Genomic DNA, 19,910 nt, shown 5'->3' on the forward strand with positions numbered 1-19,910 from the left:
ATTAACTTGAGTAGAGTTGCCTGTAACTCAGAATAACAGAAAGTAGTTCAAATTAACACTTGATTAATTTAAAAAATAGTCTATCAGAGAAAGGACAAAATTTACTGGGGATAATTGTTAGCTTTGGCCCTAAAGAGCTTTGAAAAAAAGTCAGAAAGTCTGGTTAGACTTATGTACAGCATAAAAGATGGAAATATCAAGGTGGCTTGCAAGCTGGGAAGGAACTAGCACTGTCTGGTTGTTTCTTAATAATTATTAGTTATAATGGATAATTAATGACAATGAGTAATAATATTGATGAAATAAATACAAGGGAGGAACTACAAATAATAGGGTGAACTAGCAGAGATGAGAGATGAAGTTAGCAGGCAATATACCATTACAATGGAGTTCATATTTAATGTTGATGCTTGCTTTAATTTATATTATGGCTGCAGGATGATGAGGTTTTTAAGAAGTGGAGCCTACTGTCCACTTTTTCATGAATTTTCTAAACATATCCATTCATATTTTATCTTACCATATTCAGATAAGATAGATATATAGAAGAGAAAGAGAGGAGAACCAGATCCATATGTTTTAATGTTACTAAAAGAAAAAAAAAAAATCACTCAAGACTGCTTACCCAAAGAAAGGCTCCCTTCAGATTCCCATTAGTGTCTACATGGGATTCAGCCAATGGAATATTTAATATTAATTTTATTTCTTAAGAGGGCTATGGATTTTTAAAATAAGAAAATAGTATACGTGTAAAATGCTGGCTACATTTGATACTTTTCCTGAAAGAAGGTATTTGGTGCCAGTAAATGGCTGACATGAGCTGCTGTGATTTCTGAGAAACAAAAGAGATGCCGTAGCCCAATTTCCTCATATTCTGGATGTTGCTTCATCTTATGTTAAATCCAACAGAGTCCTTATTATCAACACTCATCACGTTTTGGTTTCGTTTATTTATGCTAATTTATTCCAAGGCCTCTCGTTCGTCATCTTTTCAAAATGGATTATTTCCTATGGACTGATAGGGTTGGAAAAGAAAAGGCAGAAAAAGCCAGTTATTACATACGTCTCAGGTCAAAGTGGTGAGAGGGATAGTCATAGCCCAGAAAAGCACAGCACAGTGAATCCTTGTCATGAACATATTTCACATTTCGTGGGGTTACAATTCTCAAGCAACCCCAAGGATCCCTGTCAGTTAATCTGAGTTAATTTTGCCAGGAATATAAATTTGAATCATGGACTTTGAGAAGTCCATGAGAAAAAAGTCATCATTTACCAGTGGATCCACCAAGCCACTACTCAATAGATGCTTCAGAGTATATGTAGAATGAAGCCAAGTAATGCATATTTGTGTATTTATAAATATGGATAAATGTATTAGGATTTATCACTACATATATCTAATATTTATTAAGTGCCTATAAAGGTCATCAGTGTGTTACTTAGTCTCTCCAGTCATTAGATTTCCTTTCTATAAAATAGGATTAAAATGACCCACTTTTTCTTTGTTTTTTTGAGGATTAGGGAATACTTTTAAGGTCTGATAAATTGTCTGACACTTAGATGTTCAATTAGTAAATTTTGACAATATTAATAGTAGTATTAGAATTTTATTTCCTAGTGAGAAATCAGACAATATATACACGTACGTGTGTGTGTGTGTGTGTGTTTACTAACATTGCAGTTTTTGAATTAGGGTTCAGAAATAGCAGAATGACCCTTAAATCTCACAGTGGTCAACGGCATTCTCTGAGTCAATTTAATTTGATTGAAATCCTTTATTTACCATTTCCTAAATTAGTGATTTGAGCAAATTATATTTTTCTGGGCCTCAGTTTTCTCATAATTAAATAGATAATAATGAGCACCTGACTCAATGAGTTACTATGCAGATAAAATGAATTATTTTTTAGATTTAAATATTTAGAATAATGCTTGCCATCTTGTAAGCATTCTGTAGATATTAACCATTGTTATGAATAATAGATTGCCAAAGCTCATGTCCGTTTTGCACATAATAGTAAACCTATCTTAGCTGCTTTGCTGGGTAGCCTGAACAGAAACAAGAATGAAAATAAAATTTAAAAAAGACTATTGGAAAAACCAGGCAAGAGATGATGCTAAAATGCACTAAGAGTAAAAATAGTGCAGTGGTAAGAAGTGGTCAGAGTCAGGGTGTATCTTCAAGGTAACCACAAAGAAATTGTTGACACTTTTGATATAGGGTTTCAGAGAAAGAGGAGCAGTGTGGATCATTCCAAGTAGATGGAATTATTATTAACCATACGGGAAGACCTATGGGAAATACACTGAAAGTCTGGTTTTGGAAATGTTACAATCGACATGTATTCTGAACTTAGCAATGGAGAGAATGAACTGGCATTGGGATATATGAGTCTGGAGGTTAAGGGAGAGGTTTGGAGTACAAATATAAACTGTGGAATCATCCTCACATAGATGTTATTAAAAATCATGAGACTGTATGACACTACCAAGGAAGAAAGTTCAGATATAAAAGAGAAGGGGTTCAAAGATTTAGCCCAAAAAAGTCTGCATTAAGAAGTAACATAGATGAGTAGGAAACATAAGAGAGGTGTCAGTGAGATGAGATAAAAAACAAGAAAGTAAACAGTTTTTAAATATATGAGTTGCTCAGTTTGAGAGAAGTATAAGCAATGAAATTATTCAATGAAGTTTAAGGGGGAAAAAGAAGCTTATTGTGAGGGATATCATGTAATCTCGAAAAATGCTGAGCAACAAGGACTCAGGGAAGATGGAGAATTAGACACCCCCAGGGAATCCACTAGAACAGGTGTCCCCAACCCCCAGGACCACAGTGGCTCATGGCCTGTTAGGAACCAGGCTGCACAGCAGGAGGTAAGCAGCAGGCAAGTGAGCAAAGCTTCACCTGCATTTACAGCTGCTACCTAATGCTCGCATTATTGCCTGAGCTCTACCTCCTATCAGATCAGCAGTAGCATTAGATTCTCATAAAAGCACGAATCCTGTTGTGAACTGTGCATGCAAGGGATCTAGGTTGCATGTTTCTTATGAAAATCGAATGCCTGATGATCTGTCACTGTCTCCCATCACTCCCAGATGGGACCATTTAGTTTCAGGAAAACAAGCTCAGGGTTCCCACTGATTCTACATTATGGAACATTGTATAATTGTTCATTATATATTACAATGCAATAATAGAAATAAAGTGTACAATAAATGTAATGTGCTTTAATCACTCTGAAACCATCCCTCCCACATCCCCTCCCCCAGTCCATGGAACATTTGTCTTCCACAAAACCAGTCCCTGGTGCCAAAAAGGTTGGGACCACTGCACTAGAAGGCTTTAAGAGCTTACCCTCTAAAAGTACCAGTTGCACAACTCAACTCCCAGCTTTTCTTCACAGCATAAACTTCCAAGACCCTAAAATATGATTGGCCCAGCTTTTGGTAGGTGTCTATCACTTCTCCAGTTAAAAACAGCCAGGGGTCAGTGGTTAAATTTCACAAGCATGTATGAATGTTATCTGAAAAATGATGTCAGTTCCTAGAGAAGAGAAAATTATAAACTTGATAGACCAAAACTTGATAGACCATCTAAGGAGAGTCTGCACTTTAAAAATTAATTGTAAAATCACTTGAAAATACTGTTTCCTTTGACCTCCAGATATGTTGGTTTAGATGTTTAAATTTATTAGCAAATTTGTTATAGTTATTATAATAAACTTTCCTATTACTGGTCTAAGGATAAACAATTCAAAATGTTTAACATCATATATCTCAGTATTCTCATCTCTATGGACACTATTGGATTTCAGAAATGGCAACTTTCTTAATGCCTGTATCAACTCCTATCAATTTTGTCTAGAGAGAGTTGTGAGATAATATATAAGAGATGCTGGAAAGTAGACATTAGCTTGAACAGTTAATGAAGCCAGCCACACCTGTTAGAGGGATAAGGCCTGGCAGAAAATCATTTAGCCAGGTCCTTGTCTTGCAGAAACTAGATGGTTTATTTATCAAAATGCATTTATTGAGTATTCCCCCGTGCCTGCCATGGCATCAGGCAAGGGGAAAGATAAAGATGAATCATTAACGTACAGTTCCTTGTCCTGGTGAAACTCAGATTCTAACAAGTGTAGTAAGAGTTATAAGAAATTGTCTCCAAAAGTTATTCAAACTTTAAAACCATATGCATTCCTGATTTTTCTGAAGGTATAAAATCTATCTACTTCAGAGAAACTCTTTACACCTTTACTAACAGTCCACTTTCCCCCATTCTCCCATATACGTTCATGAAGAGAGATCATTGCACACTGATAGACAGCCTTACGGATAGTTGGTGGTGCTGTGGGCAGGAATGGCAAGCAAATTTGCAAAACTGATCAAATGAAGACAGCACTGTTGCCATTGTCTCATGGAATAGACTCTTAGCTCTCACTGCACACATCACTGATGCAGGGCATTTGACAAGAACACTAAATCTGCTGCCTTTGCACACAGGATGTAGCTGCCACAAAATTCTGATACTCTGAATGGATTTTGCACAATTCGTGCTCCTGTACCACTAGCTTCTTATTCAAAGTCTGCAGTGAGCCTAAGTGGAGAACATAAAGTGCTTATACATTAGCTGCAAGGAGAATAGTAACTTCAGTTTCCATTGTGTGTTTTTATTACTTGGAAGAATTCTAAAACTTCCCTATTTTTTGTTCCCACCCAATCAATATGTACCCTGTTTGGGGTTGAGGCCTTAGTTATACTTTTATCAGTGGTTTTCTTGTTTGTACATCAATCTTTTGTGAGATTAGTTAACATGAGTCAGGATACTCATGTCTGATCATGTCTCATAATCTCATATATATATTATAAAGTTTAGGAGCTTATGAGTAGGTATTGTCCAAGCCCTGGTATACAGCAACTTTATCAGCAAAAAATACTACCTTCTGAGATCTCTAAGCAGTCATCTAGCTAGACATCTAGTAGTAACTCTGCATCACCACATGTTGGAGGGTATGTTTTCTTTTTTAGACTTCAAAAATGATAGCTGTCAATGTGGTCGAATAAAACCAGCTAGAGCCATTGACATACTTATTATCTTGCAAGTTGAAAAGGAGGTTAAGGCCGGGTGCGGTGGCTCATGCCTGTAATCCCAGCACTTTGGGAGGCCAAGGTGGGCAGATCACGAGGCCAAGAGATCAGGACCATCCTGGCCAACATGGTGAAACCCCATCTCTACTAAAAATACAAAAATTAGCTGGGCATGCTGGTGCGTGCCTGTAGTCCCAGTTACTTGGGAAGGTGAGGTGGAGAATCACTTGAACCTGGGAGGCGGAGGTTGCAGTGAGCAGAGATTGCACCACTGCACTCCAGCCTGGTAACAGAGCAAGACTCCATCAAAAAATAAAAATTAAAAAAAAAGGAAAGAAAGAAAAAAAAGAAAAGGAGGTTAAAGTTATAAAGGAAACACTTGCTAGTTTTGCCAACAACAACAACAAAATCTTTTAGGCCATGAGTAACACTTTCCTTTCTCCTAAATAGCATGACATAGGTTCTCCTATAACAATCTTTCTTCTACTGTTTCCTCTAAGTACCCCAATGTCTCTGTTTCTTCTACCTTCTATTTAATTGACAGGTAACTGCCAGAATAATTTTTCTAAGGCATTGTTTTCAGTATACCAATCTCCCACAATGAAAATTTTCTGTGGTCTCATTTTGCCAAATACCTCTCAAACTGGTATATAAAGCCTCCTGCAATCTGGCCTCACTATCACCTCAGCATCTTCCCCCACTTCCTCTCCCCATTCTTTTTTTCCTGCATGACCTCACCATTGTTTCTTACTTGAAATGTCCTCCCCATCACTTCCACTTAGCTTTTGATCATTACAGCTCCTACAGGAGCACTTCTTTTGAACTTTCCTTATTCCCTCAAATACGTTTACTTTTTTCCCCTTTTAAATCTGCATAGACACATTTTTCTAAATTGCATTATAATTTGCATGGAGAAAATGTATGGATTTTAGGTGTCCAGCTTATAGAGTTTTGATTCAGGCAACCCTAACTAAGGTGTAGAACATTATCACTAGCATGAAAAATGTCCCCATGCCTCTTTCCAGCAGGGCCCTCCACCTCAGAAACAGTCACTATTGTGACTTCTATTCACAAGAGTTTTGCCTATTTTGGAACTTCATGTAAGTGGAATCTCACAGTGTGTACTCTACTGTGCCTGGTTTCTTTTGTTCGGTATATTTTTGAGGTTCTTCTCTGTTATTAGTTGTGGTAATAGTTTGTTCCTTTTTATTGCTAAGTAGTATCCCATTGCATGATTATAGTACTGTGTTTTTATCTTATTTTATTTCCATTTTTTATTTATTTGTCTACTATCTCAGTCCATCAGGAAATGAAGCATACTGATATTTTTACCTTCCTATGAATCATTACAATAATTTTGTAAACTGTCTTATTTGCTCTTTGTATTGTGTTTTCTGTAAAAAGAAAAAAAAAATGAGAAGGAAGGCATTTAATTCCCATTATATTCTAAGTGCCAAGCTAAGATACTCTAATCCTCACCACAGACCTATGAGGTAGATATTATGCTCCTTTACAAATGAGAAAATTGAGACTGTAAGGTATTAAGTATCGTGCCTCAGGTTGCACATTATGTGGAGAAAGCAGAATTTTAACCTGGATACTCCCAGATTTAAATCTCTTACATTTATTTTTGTGTCATGCTTTCTATCCTGTGCGAAATCCTGCAACTGTGCTTTGTACATAATTGTTGAATTGAGGGAAACACTCAGTAGTTTGTAAACATTGTTAAAAGATGCATAACTTAACAAATAATAAGAGAAACAGGAATACACAGTAAACCAGTGTGATAAAATGTCTTCAACTAACCATTGTTACCCAGTCCTATGGCAGGCAACAAAGTGATGACTGACAGCTTTCCCAGAAAAGCAGTTGATACCTGTTCTTCTTCCCATGATACCTTTGGATGCATTATTACAGCTGTTTCACAGATTCCATCTAGTAGGCATCCCATAATTTCAAATTCTTCTTTAGCACCATCTTTTTCAGACACTCCTCTCTAGTGTAGTAGAAATAACATAGATTTAGGATGCTGACTTACCTATATATAAATTTCACTTGCACCTACTTACCATCTTTGCAAGACTGGATAAACCACTTAACTCTCTAGGCCTAAATTTATTTATTTTTAAATTGAATGTAATAATATTTACATCTCAGTATTGTTGGAAGAATATACACAAGTTTGTGTGGCATTCTTAGCACAGTACGTGGCATGTGGTCAGTAAGTATTTTTCAAGATAAATATTGTTATCCCAAAAAACTAACTCTATTATTCTGATCACCATGGTCTATTAAATATCACCTAGATTCTCTGTTAACAAAGAAAAGTTGACCCACAATGGACATACAGGAAAGAATTTAAATATAACTTTGAAGGTGCACCAGCTATAATCCTGTAGGAAAGGAGAGCCAAGGACATTGTTGGAACCAATGACACTACATAGGGGAATACTGGAGTGATTAAGCATGGATTGCAGAGTCATCATCTGTATTGGAATCCTGGCTCTAACATCACCAATTGTATAATAAAGGCCAAGACACTTAACCTTTCTGTGCTTATGATCCTCATCTGCAAAGTAGAGTGGATAATAATGGAATCTACTCATAGGATTGTTTGAGAATTAAATGAAATCATGCATGTAACATATACAGCATATTGTCTGGCACACTGTGAATTTTTAATAATTTAATTTTTATAATGATAAAAAGTAGTATTGTTATCAGTACAGTTGGGGTTATGCAGGTCTGCTTTAGCCAACTGTCAGTTAAAATGATAACTGAGTTCACATCTGTTTGGCTTTCCCCAGAGGACCTGCTTTTGTGTATCTTCCCCAGGTGCTAATCTTTCCTGACAGAAAAGCACATGGCAAATGAAGTACCTATCCCGTTATTGGGGAAAATGGTTGTTTTCCCAACCTGAAGAAGAAGGAATGATGATAAACATCATCTTCAGGTAGACAAGCTGACCTCCCACTTTGAAAACCACAGTGGTGGGAGGTATCACAGTTGAAGAAGCAAAACATAGTGAGCTGCCCAGGTATGAAGGGTTAAATACAAGGGTATTACCACAACTGGGCACTAAATAATCACACATGAGGTCTCAATAGTGTTTACAGCAAGCAGAAAAGAACCTCCAAGGAACTCACAAAAAAATAATCCTGCACATTAGAAATAGAAGCCATGGAAAAGAGAATACTGCTATCTGAGGCCTCTGATTCCCAGAAAATCAGTGTTGAACCACTGTACCTGAAGCCTTGAGCAGCTAGAACCTGAATTCCATCTTTCTGATATACATGTAATTGACTGTGAGAAAAGGCCAGATGTAATGGTCAGTAAAACTTGTTTAAGGAGATCATATATGTGGTAAAGTTTTTCCCACTGGATTTCTTTGAGTCTAAATTCAAATGGTGAATGTTATTTATATGCTGTTGATAAACAAATATTATTGAATTGACCAGGTAAATATTAGACAAACCTACGGAAAAGTTATCACTCAGAAATAAGCTGTTTCAGAATGGATTATGCCATTTTAGGATCCACTGCAAAAATTTTAGGCACAAGAACTTTGAAAGGAATGTACCTAAACAATAGTTTTCTAAGCAAATGACCAACATATATGAGTTCCTTTTTTAACCACGTGAATATGTCAAGTTCTCAAAATATAAACATTGTTTCAGTTAAAAGCTAGTAGGAAGAGAGCATCACCCCTCATTAACTAGCTCTTTTCCCAACCAGAAGAGATGTCTTCTTGACATTGTAATGCTCTGTGGATGCACAAAATAAAAGCCATTACCTCAAGCCACTGGAGTTAGTGCCCAGCTCTGGGTCTCTGAGAAAGAGCAAAATTGGTGGTGTGCTGCCTACAAAAACGTTCTACTAGGAAAAGCCTATGAACTGGAGTGCAAATGGAGTATGAAGATTGTACCCTGGGAGGGGGAGGTATCAGAGGAAAAGTCAGAAAGAAAATAAAGGAGGGAAGGAGGGAAGTTGGGAGGGAAGGAAGGAAGGAAGGAAGGAAGGAAGGAAGGAAGGAAGGAAGGAAGGAAGGAAGGAAGGAAGGGAGGGAGGGAGGGAGGGAGGGAGGGAAGAAGGAAGGAAGGAAGGAAGGAAGGAAGGAAGGAAGGAAGGAAGGAAGGAAGGAAGGGAAGAAGGAAGGGAAGGAAAGGAAGGAAGGAAGGAAGGAAGGAAGGAAGGAAGGAAGGAAGGAAGGAAGGGAGGGAGGGAGGGAGGGAGGGAGGGAGGGAGGGAGGGAGGGAGGGAAGAAGGAAGGAAGGAAGAAAGGAAGGAAGGAAGGAAGGGAAGAAGGAAGGGAAGGAAAGGAAGGAAGGAAGGAAGGAAGGAAGGAAGGAAGGAAGGAAGGAAAGAAGGAAGGGAAGGAAAGGAAGGAAGGAAGGAAGGAAAGAAGGAAGGGAAGGAAAGGAAGGAAGGAAGGAAGGAACAAAGGAAGGAAGGAAGGAAAGAAGGAAGGGAAGGAAAGGAAGGGAGGAAAGAAGGAAGGAAGGAAGGAAGGAAGGAAGGAAGGAAGGAAGGAAGGAAGGAAGGAAAGGAGGGAGGCAGGGAGGAAAGAAGGAAGGAAGGAAGGAAGGAAAGAAGGAAGGGAGGGAGGGAGGGAGGGAGGGAAGAAGGGAGGAAGGAAGGAAGGAAGAAAGGAAGGAAGGAAGGAAGGAAGGAAGGAAGGAAGGAAGGGAAGAAGGAAGGGAAGAAGGAAGGGAAGGAAAGGAAGGAAGGAAGGAAGGAAGGAAGGAAGGAAGGAAGGAAGGGAGGGAGGGAGGGAGGGAGGGAAGAAGGAAGGAAGGAAGAAAGGAAGGAAGGAAGGAAGGGAAGAAGGAAGGGAAGGAAAGGAAGGAAGGAAGAAAGGGAAGGAAGGAAGGAAGGAAGGAAGGAAGGAAGGAAGGAAGGAAGGAAGGAAGGAAAGAAGGAAGGGAAGGAAAGGAAGGAAGGAAGGAAGGAAAGAAGGAAGGGAAGGAAAGGAAGGAAGGAAGGAACAAAGGAAGGAAGGAAGGAAAGAAGGAAGGGAAGGAAAGGAAGGGAGGAAAGAAGGAAGGAAGGAAGGAAGGAAGGAAGGAAGGAAGGAAGGAAGGAAGGAAAGGAGGGAGGCAGGGAGGAAAGAAGGAAGGAAGGAAGGAAGGAAGGAAAGAAGGAAGGGAGGGAGGGAGGGAGGGAAGAAGGGAGGAAGGAAGGAAGGAAGAAAGGAAGGAAGGAAGGAAGGAAGGAAGGAAGGAAGGAAGGAAGGAAGGAAGGAAAGAAGGAAGGGAAGAAGGAAGGGAAGGAAAGGAAGGAAGGAAGGAAGGAAGGAAGGAAGGAAGGAAGGAAGGAAAGAAGGAAGGGAAAGGAAGGAAGGAAGGAAGGAAGGAAGGAAGGAAGGAAGGAAGGAAGGAAAGAAGGAAGGGAAGGAAAGGAAGGAAGGAAGGAAGGAAGAAAGGAAGGAAGGAAGGAAGGAAAGAAGGAAGGAAGGGAAGGAAAGGAAGGAAGGAAGGAAGGAAGGAAGGAAGGAAGGAAGGGAGGAAGGAAGGAAAGAAGGAAGGAAGGAAAGAAGGAAGGAAGGAAAGGAAGGGAGGAAAGAAGGAAGGAAGGAAGGAAGGAAGGAAGGAAGGAAGGAAGGAAGGAAGGAAGGAAGGAAGGAAGGAAGGGAGGGAGGAAGGAAGGGAGGAAGGAGAGGAAGGAAGAAGAGGGAGGGAGGGAGGAAGAAGAGGGAAAGAGAAAAAAGAAAGTGAAAGAGAGAAAGGAAAGAGAAAGAAGGAGAAAAAAGAGAGAGGAAGGAAGGAAGGAAGGAAGGAAGGGAGGAAGGGAGGGAGGAAAAAAGAGAAAAGTGGGAGGAACGGAAGGAAGGAAAGCAGCACTGACATAAATACAAAGAGAGGTGAATTTAGATGCAGTGAGAATCAGGCCTAAGGAATGGAAGCACTAGAGTTTATTAATTTAAAAACTAACTTTTGATCCTTTACTGTGTGCCAGAGATAAGCTGATATACAGGACAGACAAGGACCCTGTTAGCATGAAACTTGCATTCTAGTGAGTAAAAATAGACAATGAATGATAAAAGAAATGTCTTAGTTTGTTTTCTATTGCTCTATCAGAATACTCAAGACTGAGGAATTTATCAAGAAAAGAGGTTTATTTAGCTCACAGTTCTGGAATTTGGGTAACTTGAGATCTGTCAGCCACATCTGGTGAGGGCCTCATGTGGTATCATGACCTGGCAGATAGCATCACATGGCAGAAGCATGTGGGGAGCAGCAAGTGTCTACAGACATAAGAGACTGGGGCCAAAGGAGGCTGACCTGCTTTAGAATAACCTTCTCTCTTTCTAGTGCTTACCCATTCTCCAGAGACAGACATTAAACCAGCTTAATGACTTAATCATCATTTAAAGAAACCACCTCCCAATACCACCACATTGGGGACCAAGCCTCAACATGAGTTGAGGTGGAGACAAATCATATTCAAACCATAGCAACAAATGAATAGAATTATCACGGATGAAGATAAACACTAGAATTAAAATACAAAGGATAATGTAATTGATAATGACAATGGGGAAGGGGAGCATCAGAATAGGTGGCCAAGGAAAGAAAACCTCATTAAAAAGGTAATGTTGAAGTTAAGAACTAAATGATGAACAATAGTCAGTTATATGAGGTTCTGAAGAGTGGATGCTCCAGGCAGAGAGAAAAGCAAGTACAAGGGCCATACGAATGAAATTTTTTATTAAAAAAAAAAATGAAAATATCACATATGCCTAAGGAATGCAGGGAAGAAGCTTTGAAAGGAAAGTGAGATGTTTAAATGTTATTTTTATTGGTATGGAATATCATTGGAGCATTTTAAGCAGGGAAGTGACATAATTTAATTTGCATTAAAAGTCTTTATGACTGCTTAGGTGGTCATGGATTTTAATGAGGCAAGGGGAAAAAAAAGAAGACCAGTTGGGAGGCTCTTCCAAGATTCTAGACAAGTAAGATAGTGTCTTGGATAGACATGATAGAGATACAGAGAAGTAGACTGTTTGGGGCTATGTTTTGAAAACACAGAACTTGTTGTAGGTATGATATAAAGGAAATGATACATATGATTTGTTTTGCTTGGGGATTGAGTAACTAAGTATTGCCACTCACTAAAATAGAGCACACTGGAGGAGAAACAAGCTTAAGTGGAAAGGAAAATGAAGAGTTTGTTTTGCCCATCCAGTGGAGATAACATGTAAGTGCTGGAATATGCATGTTTGTATTAAATAAGGAGACCAGGGTAGGAAACTTAAATTGGGAGGTCAGCGGCCCACAGAATGCTAGTTAAAGCCACAAGGGCAGATGAGATCACCTGGGAAAATTGTGTCATCAGGGAAAAGTAGAAGAAAGAACCCAACATTAACCTAAAGAAGCAGTAGTTAGAGGTTGAATAGAACAAGAGGAGTTCACACAAAGGAATCAGAGAAGGTGCCATCAGTGAGCTGGAAGAAAAACCAGTAGTTGTGACATTATATAAATAGGAGAAAACAGTGTTTGAATTAAAATGCCATAGTCACTACATCAAAACATGCTGAGAGAACATGTAAAATGGCAGAAAAAATGGCAACTGGATTTAGCCATGTGGATTGGCCACTTTTCAAAGACTCAGAAAGAGACTGGAGAATGAAGCCCATTCACGGTTCATTGAGGAGAGAACAGAACATGAGGGAGTAAAGTATGAGTTATCTATGATTTTTGATGTAAAGGAGAACAGATAAATGGTCTAGGAGTTTAAAAAGGTTTTTTGAGTTTATTTGCATGCTATTTGGGATGGGAGATATAAACACTACTAATTCTAACTCTTTGTTTTGTGGTTACTATGTGCAAATGGCTATTATAAATACATCCCCTGATTTTTATTTACAAATCCTCACAAATCCCTATGAGGTAAGGACTACTAAGATTTCCATTTTACAGACTAGAGAGGAGACGTATAGAATGGTCAGGTAATGTGCTTTACCTGGTGGCTGCTGGAGCCAGTGTTTAAACCAAGGCAGGCTGACTGTCACGTTTATACTTTTAAGCCCTATTATGAGTTGCCCTTCATTATGCGAGTCTGCCTCTACTATGTGTATTGTTATGCTGATGTAAATGAACCAGGAGATAGAGAAAAACTGGTGTTACCAGAAAAGAGAGGAACACTGTGGAAATGAAGTCCTTGAGAAGGTTTAATGAGATTGGAGCAAAATGACTTAGATTATGAGGACATTTCTCTAACTGAAGGGAAAGGAGAGAGCATTGGTCTGGATGAAGAGTTTTATAGATTTGATGGGGGAAAGGGAGAAAGGCATTGCCAGATGTATTTTTTCCTTCTCACCAAACTGTAAAGTTGAGGCCTTCTAGATCTTTCCAACCAAATTATGAAGCAAAGTAACAAGGGCATTGGTGTTTTAAAACTAAGAGAGAAATAGAAATAGAAAATGTAGAGAGTTCCACAGAGTACACACCCAGAAGCATAGTAGGATCAGTTGACAGGGTCGTCTGCCCTTTTGAGATTGGTGATCATGAATTTAGAGTGAGTCAGCATGGTTGTGTGTTTTTCTCCAGACTCATTTACCAGCTTGGGGGAAGGTAAAAGGTATGTAAATTGTTGGATTTAATCAGGCATGTAAGATGGAAGGATAGTGGAACAAGTAGGCTGGGAGTGCTGTCACAAGTTGGAGTTCTCTATGAGCAAATGTTAAGATGAAGTTTGGGGTGCCAGTTGTTTATTGGGTATCAGCACCTGTGAATGGAAGAGGGACAGTGTGGGATTCAGCAGAGAAAGGAGTTAATTTGAAATACAGACAGAACAAAAAAAAATGGGGCAACCTGGTGGACAGCTCTGAAGTAAATACTGTCCCATCAGGGTTTTCTCACATGACCACATCAGGTAGAAATGGTTGGATATTGTGATACCTCTACCTCGCTTAGTCAAGGGATGTGAGCTGCCCTGTAAGGGATGAAACTCCAGATGAGGTGATTCTCCAGCTGGAGCCAGCTTTGTAGGATTTGAGAGTTGGAGACTGCCTGATGATGGCACTCCCTATACTTGGCAGCAAATCCTTCTTGGCAGAAGGGGACTCTGGAAAGCCCATCTTTGTCTATTACAGAGAGGAAGGGTGACAGAGTATGTTATAATAGACCAAAGAATTTAAGGCTGATATGGACAACTATGAGAAAATGACTTTTTCTTGTATTATATAGAATTTGATATCCACTCATGGTGTAAAAAGTGTCATGTGGAAATACCAAATAGGGATGGACAATCGTAACTCATACAGATTATGCTCATCTGCAATGTCACTTTGGAAATAATCTAAAAGTGTGTAAAACACTAAAGAAGTCTTAGACCCTCAGATCGACATTTGCATTTGAACACCCTCCTTCATATTTATCCAGACACCCGTAGCAATGTGCTGACTGGTCAAATGTCCCTATGAGCAGATCTAGACTATCACAAGAGATGAGAGCTATTTGACTTTAAGGAAAGTTTCAGTCACCTGGCGTGACTTAAATGTGATCCAGCAATAAATTAAGGAGACAAATTAGATGACCTCCTAAACTATCTTCCTTCCTGGTAACGTCTACAATTGTATTTTAATTTTGTTTAATGATACAAGTTTAACAAACTAGGAACAAAGCATTATGTATGAGGATTTCATTGTGATGTTACACTCAAATTTAGAGGGCAAATGAGTCAGGAAATAATACCAAGAAAGCCTTTTACTTTCCTTTATTTTACTTTTACATTATGATTGACAATAGAATATGTACCACCTCACGCCCTCTTCCTCACAAGGATATCAATCCCCTTGGAAATAATTGCAGAGCCTCCTGGTTATAGACCCCCACACCTAACGTAATTGCTGCCAACTCTACCACCTACCATCCCTTTAACCGGAAATGGTCATGTAATACTTTGCGGCTCTGTCATCTGCTGATACAAGGTAAGATATGTTGTATGGCCCTCTTTATTTTCTGTAAATTATGTAACTAAAAGCAATGGTTTTGGTTACTTAACAAAAGATTGTTTCATCTTACGCTGTGATAATTTTTCTCTCAGGAAAAAAGAATTATTGTAGTGACAAATTTAACAGCCTGGGCTATTAGTGGCATAGTTTAGATAGGCTTTACCCTAGTTACTATGTTTAGACTTGAAAATGAAAATATTATTTCAAGATGGAGTGGAAATGCTCACCATGCTTCTTATATGGGAAATAAATCGCTGTTTAAATGAGTTTGAATTGGTTATGAATACAATGCAATTATCCTTTTGAGAACATTGGCTAAAGGAGTATTTTTTCTAAAGTTAGGAACCAAGTAGGCTGAAACTACTTCAGTGAGGTTCTTCCTCCCCGATTCAGACTCCAGCGACCCCCAACACACAGACATCCAGATGGAAAAAGTTACTATTCTTAATTAATCAATCGCTGACAAGTATTTGTCACTGAGCACCTGCTTGCTACTCAGGGAAAGGAAGCATGCTGAATTGGGAGTTGTGACTACTGCTACTGCCACATTTGTGACCTTGGAGAATCCACTTTCTCTCTCAACTTGCTTTCTTACCTGCAAACTAAAGCCACTTTCAGATATAAAATTCTATAATAATATCCCCATGGAAATGAAACAGCCATCTCTGATATTTCTGCATGTGATTCTAAAGGCAATGCCTGTTTTGCAGAATGAGCAAAGGAGTTACTCAGCAAAGAAGGGGTTGAGTCAGGTAAGCACAAAACCAACAATCTGAGGTGCTTGCTTTGTGTCAGACATGATTCAAGACACTTTACAAGCCTTATATCTCCTTTCATCCTCTCCAAAATACACCCATGAGAGTGTAATCACTATGAGATGGACCCAAGGGTCAGATTGTTACAACACAAAACATGTAACCCACCAAGGCATTTGAACCCTGGGCAAGGTCACTTTGATTCTATGATTTCAAGCCCTCCTACACATGCAAAACTTTCCCCTACTTACAGAGTGGTGATAACTTCATATGAGAAATTCATTTTTTTATTCTTTCCAGATATCTCCTTTTGAAATAAAACATTTTGTAATTTGAAGTACAACATATTACTTAAGAGTCAGCTTGAGTTGGAATTCCAACTTTGCGATAATTTGAGAAAAAAGAGGGAGAGGAAACACTCATAGAGATGGAATTCCAATGACGACATTCTCATCTACTTTATAATTTGACTGCTGATTGGCCCTGATTAAAAACCATAAGGAAGAGTTCAATTTCATCACTGGTATTTATTTTTGCTGATGCCCTTGTAAACTTGAACACCCATTCATTCTCACTCCAAGTGGTTTTCAAGCTGAAACTGCCAATTATCCAAAATGTCTTCCTAGTATCTAATGTCCATACCACTTGGGGCTCCCTTATCCCATACAACTAATTTAATGTATGAGCTTAATTACATAGAGGTAGATCAAGGGCCTTAGAGGTGAAAGGCTAACTAGGGCATTAAATCCTGAACCACTTAACAGCTGTCCCATCACTTGGCAGAACTGTATTTTAAAATAGTGTTTGAAATATATTTAAACTGAAATAAATAAAACATGTTTTCCTGTAAATGATGCCAAGTCCTGCCAATTAAATTCATATCTATTTAAAAAAAAAAATCTTTAGCTCTCAACAAATGCTGGCTGCTTTTTTCCACTAAAAGCAATTCTGAGCATTCATGCTCTCGCTTCTTCCCTGTATCATTATGCTGTGTTCCTCTTGTTAATATTTAAAGCTTCTGAAACTGTTTTTCCCATATGCTTTTGGACTAGAATGAAAAACTTAAGTTTTCCATTTTTATGAAGCCTTGTAAAAATAATCTCATTAAGAGATTACTATTCTCTTATTAAGAAAAGATAATGCTAATATAAAGAAGCATAAATTCTTACTAAATATGAAGAAAAGAAAAAGGTAAGATTTTATAGAAATACATTTAATCTTTATCATACTGTACTATTGACCATTAAATTTGATTAATAACAATGACACAGCAATAATCATAACATAACCTGAAATTTCAGGTACATTTCTAAACACTTTACATATTCTTTTGTTAAATTATATAGTACTACTACTATACAACTATTTTTCTTTCTTTCTTTCTTTTTTCTTTCTTTTTTTTTTTTTTTTTTTTGATACAGAGTCTCAATATGTCACCAGGCTAGAGTGCAGTGGCACAATCTTGGATCACTGCAACCTTCACCTCCCAGGTTCAAGCGATTTTCCTTCCTCAGCCTCCCAAGTAGCTGGGATTATAGGCGCCTGCCACCACGCCCGGCTAATTTTTGTATTTTTAGTAGAGATGGGTTTTCACCATGTTGGCCAGGATGGTCTGATCTCTTGACCTCGTAATCCATCCACCTTGACCTCCCAAAGTGCTAGGACTATAGGCGTGAGCCACCATGCCTGGCCTACCACTACTTTTCAAATGAAGAGACTTAGTATCAGTGATTGAAGAAACTTGCCTAAGATTTCAGAGTTGTAAGCACCTAACCTAGAATTTGTGCCCATATCTGTCTTAACATGAAGTGAAATCACTATGTTATTCTGCCTTTAAATTTTATAGTTGGTATTGTTAACCAGATATGATAATGGAAACCACAAAACATGTACATTAATCTAGATGTTACAGACTCAATGAAAGGTATTTCATCCCAATTTATGAGATGAAATGATGAAGTCATATGATCAGAGGAGCTATCTTCTCTGAATTGAGGGACTAATACATCAATGCAGGATATTTTAAGGACACTGAGATTTTGAGCACTGAAGAAGATGCACTTTCTGTGTCCTGATAGAGTGGGGATCCCAGCTGAAATGTAACGGGTTGGGGTACAAAAAGGGCTAGGCGTCTTTGGTAAATTGCTGGAAGAGTCCTATCTAAAGTTAATTTTAACAAGGTGCGTCTTACAGAGCCATGAACAAAAAGGCGGACCCAATTAGAAAGCCAGAATCAGAGGAGAGGAACAAATTTGACAGCAACAAGCTGTGTCTTAGATTGATCTCCAAGCACAGCCACCTCCTCAGACTAGATTCCAAGATTCTAAATCAGTGTTAATGAGAATGTGAGCGAAGGGGATGGGAGGGGACTCTATATAAAACAGCAACGTCGTCTCTGTCTTCACATAAATCTTAACTGTCTTTAATCAACTCTCTATAGCAGTTCACTACTTTGATAAGGATACTTACTCCTCTCACCACCCAGCTTATAACACTTTACTCTTGAGTAAGACATCAGACTTTAACAAGGCATATTCTGGCCGTTATAGGCATCACATTGCAGCATTCTTTCCATCATTCTCTGCAATTTACCCACTCGATTTTTTCAGATCTGAGAAGCTTCACACTCCAATTGGCACAGAATCTTTGGGTGATTTCTTTTGCTGTAATAATGGACCCCTTGTTCCCACTCTGTGCATCCATACATTACTTAGCTAGTGCTTACCAATCCTTCAAATCTCATAGTAGTCTCTTCCTTTCCTTTAGAATTCTTCCCATGATTGTGGTCTTGTGTGCATGATTATTGGACTTATTTGAGTAAAGTCTGGCTCTTCTACTAACGTGGGTGCTTTTGCGAACTATTTTATATCCAGCACCAAGCGCTATGCCTGGACTGAGTAAACATTCTTTAAATGTTTGCTCCGTGAATAAATGGACTTTGGTACCCAAGGAATGCTGCTTTAGTAACCTCTAACAGGATATAACACAAGGGAATGAAAGCCAATCCCTCCTTCTTTCACAAAAGAAAATCACATAGCCCAGTGATCACTTCCTGTGTCCCATCAGAGCATGAGACTGGCAAGAGTAGGCAATGTCCTGCAGCGTCAGACTGCAGAACTCTGTAGAAGCTATGGAGGTTCCTGGCAGTGTCTGACAAATGTAGTGACAATTTTACATTTAGTGGGAGTGGCAGTCTAGGCAGGAGACAATTGGAAAATTAGTAGTATCACAAGATAACTAATCAAACTGATGATGGAGATATTTTCTTCATCATGTTTGAGACATCTTCTAAGAACTCTCAAAACTCTTGAAGGTTTTTAATAATCTGAATGTCCTGATTTGGTAGATTGAGGCTCAAGTATTTAAAATTTCAAGAAGATGAGTGTGTTAATTTCCCACTAATCCAGACCAAGGTCATGGTCCTGTTAGAGGAAGAAAGTCAGTCATCGCTGACTCATGGCCAGCGATTAGAATGTAGGTGCTGGCTCTTTGCTCATAAACCACATTATTTAGGACAATTGGAGGATAATGTTGCTTTGAGATTTCTGCATTTAGCATTTGCACCTATCTCTTGTTGTATTATTTCTTTATTATTCTATAGTTGTAGATGTGCTTTCAGAATTTACTGAGCCTCAGTATTTAGAATAATGTATTGCTGTTAATGTGTTTTTTTAGCCACAATCTTAAACATTTCCATCTTTCTATTACTTGGAAACTATACTAGTTAATACATCAATTTAATAACATTGCAAAAAGATTTAAGACATTACACATATTACCCTAAATTTGCTTCTTAGGATAATATGTCAAGATTTCTCCATATATATACACACACACACACACACACACACACACACACACACACATATTTTTTTCAAACAACCATTCCAGATGTCTTTGGCTGTAGTGTGCTCCCAAGAGGGAAGAGTGTGGTGATGGACCACCCAGATTCTTTTTGCTGAGCTAATGCAAAGGGAAATTAAGTCTTTGCACTGCCATCAGTCCCCAAGCCTTCCATTCCTTTTTCTTGTCCCTTAAATTATTAGCAATTCCTGTTGTTCATTTTTTAAAAGCATTTTTATGGGCCCTTCATCTTGTGCTCATCTCCCCTC

At 38.6% G+C, this 19,910-nt stretch overlaps 1 long non-coding RNA gene across 1 annotated transcript in view; it reads right to left on the reverse strand.

Annotated features, from left to right (window-relative positions):
* Positions 1 to 18,627, reverse strand: part of LOC103238493 (uncharacterized) — a 634,265-nt gene extending 615,638 nt beyond the window's left edge. Inside the window, exon 1 of the long non-coding RNA XR_012093468.1 lies at positions 18,524 to 18,627. This is a non-coding gene — a long non-coding RNA (uncharacterized lncRNA). The remainder of the gene's footprint in view (positions 1 to 18,523) is intronic.
* Between the last annotated feature and the right edge of the window lie 1,283 nt (positions 18,628 to 19,910).

Source organism: Chlorocebus sabaeus, chromosome 1, assembly GCF_047675955.1.
Source record: "Chlorocebus sabaeus isolate Y175 chromosome 1, mChlSab1.0.hap1, whole genome shotgun sequence".
NCBI lineage: Eukaryota > Metazoa > Chordata > Mammalia > Primates > Cercopithecidae > Chlorocebus > Chlorocebus sabaeus.